The sequence below is a fragment of the Triticum aestivum genome, chromosome 3D, assembly GCF_018294505.1.
Source record: "Triticum aestivum cultivar Chinese Spring chromosome 3D, IWGSC CS RefSeq v2.1, whole genome shotgun sequence".
Taxonomy (NCBI): Eukaryota; Viridiplantae; Streptophyta; class Magnoliopsida; order Poales; family Poaceae; genus Triticum; species Triticum aestivum.
The window spans coordinates 588633876-588643368 of NC_057802.1; the positions used below are offsets into that span (position 1 = coordinate 588633876).

A 9493-nucleotide genomic window follows, 5' to 3' on the forward strand; every position below is an offset into this window, starting at 1 on the left:
GTTCATTCCCATCTCTTTAAAGCCGATTGGTGGTAATCGGTTACAAGGTATGATGTGAACAAGAAGTTAAAATCAATGGCCGATATAAAATTATCGCCCTAAGCATAAACATGGCCGATATAGAAATTATCGTCCTAAGCGCATATAAATGGCCGATGGAGTGTTGACATCGTCCTTAGACCAACGTATTGCAAGTTATTTTTCGGCGCACAAGCTTTGCCGAAAAACAGAGGGGCATGTGTTGACACCAGATTTCTGCATGGCGTAAAACCATATCAAGATGACATCGGATGGGAAAATTTACAACTGCAGAAGTTCTTCGTCTCGTCGAAACGGTTTATTTTGATATAAAAATCGTCCCAATACGAGTTCGTATGCAAAAGTTATAGCCATCCGAATACAGCCCTATCACGAGCCAAAAGTGGCGCGCCCCACCACACACCATGTCTGATGGGTAGCACGAATAATAGCCTGTTTTGTGCGAGCGATTTGACTCTCAAGACGACCTCTGATGAAAAAAGTTCAACATCAAAGTTGTCCGTCTCGTCGAAACGGTCAAGATTGCTTTTGGGCTCGTTTCCATCCAAGGTCGTTTACCACCTCAAAAAATTACCCGCAAGGTCCAGCTAGTTTAAACCGAACAGTTTTGGAAAGTTCCGACAAAACCAATCCGAATTTGACTACGGTTTTCGGCATGAATCCAAGCCTTTTCCTTGCATGGGAAGTCCAGCCGCCTCTTATATACCTAAGGGGTGACGGCCGATTGAACAACACACAATCGCAAAACCCATCTACTTTTTATCCTAGTTTTACATCTCTCCCTTGTTCTTTCTCTCTCGTTCTTTGTTGGTTCTTTGTGTTGAAGGGCTACGATCCTCGAGGCTCTAGGGGCGGGCGAACCGACCTAGGGCAGCCCATAGCCACCGCGCGCCCAGACGGGGTCCCTCCTGGGCGCGTGGGGTTTCGGGTCCTGAAAAGCACCCGCCGGATTGCTTGCATACCGGCTTCCGGACGGGTCTCCTTCGACGTGAGCTGCGGTGCATCACCCTCGGCATTGGAGGTACACGGTGACGTGTTCGTGTGCGAACACGTACTAAAGTCTGGATTGGACTGCACTGCATATAGTTTTGAAGAAATAACGATTTCCTATGGTTTGGGGTTCTGCCCTTGATTATGTAGCTCATGAAGATTGTACCGACTATAACCCTATTTGAGTCAAAGATTTCCCATTTCTTAGCAAATTTGAAGTCCATATATCTGATGAAGCAATGTCAAATAGTTCTCGTTGACAAACTTTCAACATCACTAATACGAGTTACAATTAACTTTTATGTTTTCGATGAAAAGGATACAAATATATTATGAGAGTTCACAAGAAGTACAAAGAACTCAAACCATAAGAGGTATTACATGAAGGTCCCTCAACCATCAACGGCAAAAACGAAAATAAAACGAGAAGTTGGCACTTTGCAAGGCTTTGGAAGCATAGGAATCATACGATATTAGTTATACCGGAGGCTTCTGAAAGCATAGAACTAGACGAAGGTGGCATATAGCAGGCGCTGGAAGTCGTTGAGAATTGGAGCTTCCATAGACACGAGGATGCGCACGCCGCCACTCCCGCTGACACCGTCCATGAGGTAGACGAATCCTGCGCGCTGCTGAACAGCACGGTGCATCACGAGGGGCTTCCCCCACCCGAAATCCGCGTCGTATACCGGCATGCCCAGCCAGCTGATCACCCTCAGCTCAGTCTCCGGCATGCTGCTGGGGGGCTGCTTGCTACCGTTTATCTCCAAGTAGTCGATCGCCGAGCGCACAAGCTCGTCATCCATCCTGCGGACCGCGCCATTGACCCGGCGGGCAACGGAGCCCAGCTCCTCCGATTCAATGTCCCGCACCTTGCCGGCAGCGCCCAGGACGATGATCCCGTTCCCGAAGTAGCGGGCCGGGAGCGGCGGCCTCAGGGCGCCCCGAATGTTGGCCGGGAAGGTGAGGCGCGTCGTGGCGTCCGTCGGCAGCCGGCGGGCGGTGCAGAAGGACCTCCACACGTGGGCGCTCACGGCGCAGAACGTGCTCACCCGGCCGATGTCACCGCTGCCAGTGCAGGCACGCTTGAGAGCGGCGACCTGGTCCTTGGAGAGGACGAAGATCTGGTTGACCACGAGCCCCGACGGCTCGGCTACTGCTAGGCTCAGTAGCTTCGGACAGAACACGGTGAGAGCGTCGGGGTGGACGACGGGTGGGGAGCGTGCGCGGAGGAGGGTGCGGTCGTGGCATGGGAGCTCCAGCGCCGTCGCCGCCGCGTCGCCGTCCCTGGAGAAGGCGGACCACGTCTGGAAGAAGTGGACAGCGCTTACGGCGTCGATGGCCGCGTGGTGCAGCGCCGTCCCCAAGGCCACCCCGCCGCATCCCATGAAGGTCACCTGGATGGCGCACATGATGGAAGGCGAGTCCTCAACGCGGGGAACAAAGAGCCTCCTTAGTTCCGGCGACGGCTGGAAGTCAACGAAGCCGTCGACGGTGAGGTCTGAACGAGCGACAACGAATAGCGCGCCCTGGCCGGCGCAGTCGATCTCTGGCCGGCCGTCGCCATCCACGCTGAGACGGCCGGCGAGAGGGTAGAAGGCCACGAGAGCCTTGGCCATCGCCGCCTTCAACCTGGCCACGTCGAAGAAGTTATCGACGGCGCCGGAGTCGGAACTGTAGAAGTATACGGTCGGCGTGTGGCCTCTATTCACCATTTTGAGATCGAGTAGGGAGAGCCAGAGACCATGGCTAGGCGTCTCTTCGCTCGGCTTCACCATGCACGATTCCACCACCTCCACCTCTTGATCCACACCCATTTCCGTTTTGCTGAGCTCAGGTCTTGTGTGCAGTACTCTTGCTGTCACGCTCCCTTTTTATAGGCATGTCTGGCAAACGTTCGCCACAGGAGGTGGCATTTGCAAACGCTCGTCTGGCAGTTTAGGTGCATTTTGAGAACCTGGGTGGCCTTTTTTGCAAAATCACCATGGCATTTGTTTAATTTTAGTGTCAAAAAAGTTATTAAAAAAGGCGCCGTTGGATTCAGATCCTGTGGCAGTTGTGGGGGGGTGGTGGAGAGTTGCTGGCAGATCCTCCCTGGCGAACGTTCGCTGGCTACCATTTCCATTTTATAGCCTTGCACAGAACAAAATAATAGGAAAGCCATAATGTTGGTAGGATGATGGCCAGGGAATCGTCTAGAAATTTTGGTCATCATTTTCTCGCGGGATTTTATTGGGCATTAGAGCATCTCCAACAGGCGCACAAAAAATACTCCGCGTGCTAAAATTCAGGTTTTTGGGGCGCCGGACAGCTCCAGCAGAAGCTGTAAAATAGTGCACGCGCAAAAAAGTTTGGGCACGCGTTAAAAAACGCTATCAGAAGCTGCAAATTTGGGGTGCCAGATTGCGCGCGCTTCATAATTTGCACTGCGTGTTTTTTTGGCGTGCGTTTTTTGGCATCTGGTAAACCAATGTTGGGTCCGACGCGTTAAAAGTGCTACAGTGACGCGCGCGAAACTTTTATGCGCCTGTTGAAGATGCTCTTATACAAGTGTAGAGGAAGCGGAATTTCAGGCTTGCATTGCCTTACCGACCTTTGTATAGATATCGCTCTCCACAATCTGATTATTTAGAGACTAACACTTTTATGGCTGCCGCCCTTGCAGGTGAAATTTTTGACAGGTCCTCTCTAGTCGATTTGATGAAGGAAGCGATGAGTATATGAAAGCTTATAAATGATTTTAAAGCCTCCAAGATTAATAGATTGGCCAATGTGGTGGCTCATCAGATTGCTAAGTTTAGCTTTGATAATAGATCAGATGGTGTCCTTGTTAAGAATGTTCCGCCCTGCATGGTGAGGCTGTAATGAACAATTGTAATAACTCTTTCATATTGCAAGATGAAATCAGATAAGATGTTTTTTGCGCATAAAACATATATGCAAATTAAAGCACTTATCGGGCGTTATCCAAAGTTTTAACTGTCGGATCAAGCTAAAATATTTAGGGATTTCAGCCACGGCAATTCTGTATAATCTTGAAGTTAGATCATACAAATGATGTCCGGGTTGGCTTCTGGCCTCCTTCTTCCAAACTTGCATGGATTTCCGTCCAGATCCGACAGTGCCTCACTTTTTTCGGAGGTAGCCGGAGATCCCGCCACTGAATCACAATGAAATTTTACATTTTTTGTTGAAAACTTAATTCCACACAATTTCTGAAGTGATCGGAGAAAAGATACTCAAGGACGGTCGCGCGAGAGCAATGTTGATGTTCAACTCCCGAGCTCCATGGACGAAATTTTCCATAATCTCGGTGGAGATCGAAGTTGATGTTCATGAAGAAGACCGTCCGATCTCTGAAGATCAGGCATGAGGCATAGTTCTCGACTTGGCCGACCTGGCCGCAAGTCGGCGACGAAGGTAGCAACGCCGAAGACAAATGTCTACCCCGGTACGAACATCGCGCCGGAACCGATCTGAGCATTGATGCGAACTCCATCGAGCCGCAATTTTCACCTAATAGGACATGCATGGGCCACCACTGTATGAGTTAAATCTGGTAGATCCCTTGGTAGAGTATCCTAACTAGACTACTTGGCACGATGGTAACTGGGGAAAGGTTTTATTCAGGTTCGGGCTCTCAATGAGGAGATAATACCCTACGTCCTACTTGCGTTGGAGTCTATACAATGTACAGGTAAAGTACCAAACGTTTTGTCTGTATGTTGTCTAACGTGTTCTATTGACTATTCCAACACCGTCTTGTATATGAAACCGGAGTCTACGTCGGTGAATTAGTGGAGTCGTTCAACTGATACAGGTTATATGAGTCCTATTCGGCTACGTCGAACGTTGTTTGTAGAGTGTTATGGGCCATCCAATGTAGACCGTGATACCATCAGTATGCATTAGTTGGAGTAGATATCATTTTATAAGGTACTTAATGACAACAAGAGACAAAAATCTTAGTCGGATGTATTCCTTAGTACAAAGTTGAGTCATCTATTTTGGAACCGAGGGAGTGCCTTACTAAGGATTAAAATAGTATTGACTTAGTTATCACATTGTTTACCGCACGTGGTAAGAGTCATTCTCTCAACTGTATGCAAACATGCCTTCTCGAATATAATCAATAAAGTGACCGTATGCATCTTCCAGATGCAGAGGCCGGGGGTCATCCTTCTTTTCTATAAAAAAAATGCAAACATGCCTATTTCAATGTTCTATTTTATTACTTAATACAAGATCAACTCGCCTGGGTTACATACGCGTAAGGTGGAGTATTAGCTATTAGATGGAACGTGTGACAGTCTAGTAGAATTATGGACGCGCTGCCTATAAAATATGATCCCATCATATGTTATGATTTTCCCTGAGGGTTTGATTGCTCTACTATGATTATATTTATGACCTCTTCCCTGGTCAAATTTTCCTCATAAGTAAACACTCAACTTTACTTTTACATTTATTTGCACTTTTATTTTTGGTTCATAATTAATCCAAAAATTCTGAAACACTTCGTATACCATTATCTGCTCATAAATTTTAGCAACTACCAAAATGGTGAGATTGACGGCTTCACTAGAAACATTGGGTGCACCATCTGATTGGGGAGATGGTTTTTTCCCTTTTTGCCTTATTAGTGCTTGGAACCTGGGAATTGCAAGGAAAACTGGCCGATATAGTCGACCGATAAAATCGATTAATCGGTCGATTTCTGATTAATCTCTAATCCCCAACCAACCGAAACACTAACAATAAGTGATATCTTGAACATTGGCTGGTGGTGCTAGAAAACCATGGTTAGGAACGTGAGATCGGGGGATCGGGAAGGATTCTGGGGCCAGGAGTCATAGAAGGAACGAAAAAATCCAGGGTTGAGTTGAGCCGGAAAGATAAAAACCGGCGGGGTAGTAGAAGACGGGACACTATGTTATTGCGGCTGCTAGGGTTGGAAGATGGTTATGGTGCTCTAATTCGCGAATTGTGCTCTCTGTGTTGCGATTCTATTGTAGGCCCTTTTATAAAGGTTGATTGGTTGGACCTCTGGTATGAGCGCGTGCGTTCGTACCAAAGGTCGTCTTGCTCTCTAGTGCATTTGCCGCGCCTTTAATTCCTTTCTTTATTCCTCCATTCTTCTTGTTTACTCATAAGTGATGCATTTGTCGTGCCTTTAATTCCTTTCTTTCTTCCTCCATTCTTCTTGTTTACTCATAAGTGATGATTCCTTTCCATGTTTAGGTCCTTTTGCTGCGGAAACACATTAAATGAAGTATTTCGCGATCTCTCGCATTTATTAGTCATTAGTAGCAATATTAGAGTGATTTTTCTCAAAAATTCCGGGATTATCCCATTTAAACAACTATGTGATGAGCGCAAAAATATCACTCAAGAAGAGTCAGTAATTTTGAAATAGGAAATTATTGATCTTGAAGTGTGAAGTCCATCTTTTCAATTGGAAGTTTTTTTATTTGGAAGTTGATAAGCTTTTTGGTAGGCCACACTACTACAAAAAGGGTACTCCCTCCGGTCCTTTTAAGTCTGCACATAAGTTTTGTCCGGAGTCAAAGTATTTTTACTTTGACCAAACTTATAGAAAAAATATCAACATTCACAATACCACATCAACATTCTTAGATTCATTATGAAATGTAGTTTCATAGTATATATATTGGGTATTGTAGATGTTGATATTTTTAATATAAATTTGGTCAAACTTTTCAATGTTTGACTTGACACAAATCTAATATGAAGAGTAAAAAGGACCGGAGGGAGTACATCCTTCGGTTCATCACCGATGGATCGGAGTGGACTAGTCAATGTTGAACAACACTGTTAACAGGCCCCCTTAGATCCGTTGGCGGTAACTCATAGATGATGGTCCCTAAAGTCACTACTTATAGGCCATACATATCATTGACCCGGAGAGATGATGGTGCATAAAGTGTAAAGATAGGCAGCGTGTGGTACACTGTTGACGACTTATCACATCCGACGGGTGACATAGAGAGACCGTCAGTGTTAAGGGTGTCACCACTAATGGATGCACTTCATGCCTATCATCAGTGAGACTGGCTCATTTGTAAGCGCATGTGGGCCCTCATTTCCATAGTTCCACTAAAAACCCTAAATTACATGGGCCTCTCACTCCCCTCGGTACCCTCCCCTCCAACCATCTCTCCGTCGGTTGATATTTCATTCATATATTTATAGCTTATGAAGTTTTGGTGTCAATTTTTCTTATAGTTTTCATGCACTATGTAATATTTATTGGAATAACCTCCTAAGTTTTAGCCAGAAGTCTGAATTGCATGTTTAAGTCTATGGGTGCAAGATCGTGTTTATAGCTTTCAACTTACCACCTCCTAGTAGTATTTCCAATATGTTCTGGAATTGGTCCACGGGGGTTAATAGACAAGTACTTTACCTGTAAATTTTCATGAAGAAATATGTTACTGTTTGGGCTAAAGGAAGGTGATGACTTACTTTGTATAGCCAAAATCGGGTTACTCGAGGTACTCCCGCTGTTTTTTTTTTCACATATGACCAAACATATTGAAAATAATATGAACACCTACAATAATAAACATATATAATGTGAAAATATATTCAATGATGAATTTAACGGTAATGATTTGGTATCGTGAACATTAATAATGATTTCCATAAATTTGATCAAAATTTATGAAGTTTGAATTAAGACGAAGGTAATATGTAGAGTAAATAAAAATGGATGAAATACGTAGAAGATATACTTCATAAAAAACTGGGAGTGATGTGTACTTCTTTAGTTAATTGGCTGGCGGATTTCAGCTTTGAAATGCCCTATTGGACGTCGGTGGTTGATCATTTATTTTCAGAAAAAAGTGACTGCAGGCCAAGCGCAATGTTGTTTTCTAGAGCATAAAAATTGGCCACTGAAATTGGTAGCCCACTTGAGTGGACCAGGCCCAGCGCCCTAGCTAATGGCAAGATGCCACGGCCAGATCGATCACACTTATGACTTATCTCCCTCCTTGCCTGCTTATGAATGTTTACTTGTAATTTCGTTTTTGAAAGTAGAGACTCGAATAATGATGCTCATAGCATAGCCAAGTTTGCTCGTTCTTTAGGTCAGGGGCGCCATGTGTGGCTTGGCCAACCCCATGATCCAAAATGTATTCCACTTTCTGTGGCTTATGAATGAATAATCTTGGTTCCCCTCAAAAAAAAAAACTTATGACTTATCTCCCTCCTTGCCTGCTTCCACTACCATTAATCTCTTTTGCCATGGTATAGGCACTACTGATGAAACGAAGATGGGAGTATGTGGTTCATATGGAGAACACGAGAGGAAGATATATATGTTACTACCTGTTTTTTCCTTTTCTGGCGAGCAGGCGTAGCTGATTACATAATAAGTACGGACAGGATCATGTTGGGACCGATAATGGTGTGGTGATAGGAGGAGGAGCAGTGCTGTTGAGACTCAACGTCGCGACGTGTACCGTAAGAAGACATGGGGTGCCACGTACATTTACTAGAGTGGGTGGAGGCTCACGGTCTGGTCTGGCCTGAAAAGGCTCCTGGTCACAGATATTCAAAGCTGCTCCCCAACTGACATGCACCGGATGAACAGTAAGAAACAACAATTATTATACAATATAATTTAAAAAATCTGAATATTCGCCCCCCCCCCCATATATATATACACACACACAATAGCTTGCCACAGAACTAGTTAAGGTTTTCGACGGTGTAAAAGTTCTCAAAAATCTTGAAAAAAAATTACTGAACCAACACACCTATAATATAACATGATCCAACGGATGGATTGAAAAAATATGACTACATGTGTCCTGGACAAAAAGAACAAATGTTTCAATACATATTGATCCTGCAGTGAGCTGAAATGCTTGTTTTTTTCGCTGAGGACACATAAGTGCATATTTTCACAATCACACCGTTGGATCATCTTATTATATTAGAGTGAGGCTCCCCTATTTATTTTATATATTTTTACTTATTTGTAAACCGTTAAATGTTTAGCAAGCCTTAACTAGTTCTGTGGCAAGCTATGATAGACACAGCTTTACCTATATATATATATATATATATATATATATATATATATATATATATATATATATATATATAGAGAGAGAGAGAGAGAGAGAGATAGGGGATTACCTCCGGCCTCTGCACCTGGGCAATGCATGCAGCTATTTTATTAATTATTCACAAAGACCTTATAAAATAGTACATCAGGTAATCTAAAGCCACCATCATAGCAACAACTTTTGATACTCCAATCCACTTGATGAAGGGGTGACGATAGTCCGAGCCTAATACCAAACGACACTAGAGCGCCGCCAAGAATGATGCTCCCAAGGGGGAAACGACACTAGAGCGCCGCCGTCATCCGATCTACTGATCTAGGGTTTTCTCCGGAGGTAGCGGATAGAGGTCTGGAGTTTCTCCACGG

The 9493-nt window shown here is 44.6% G+C and overlaps 1 pseudogene; it reads right to left on the minus strand.

The window, feature by feature from the left end:
* Positions 1–1339: 1339 nt before the first annotated feature.
* On the minus strand, positions 1340–2913 carry LOC123075688 (putrescine hydroxycinnamoyltransferase 1-like; annotated as a pseudogene).
* Positions 2914–9493: the final 6580 nt, after the last annotated feature.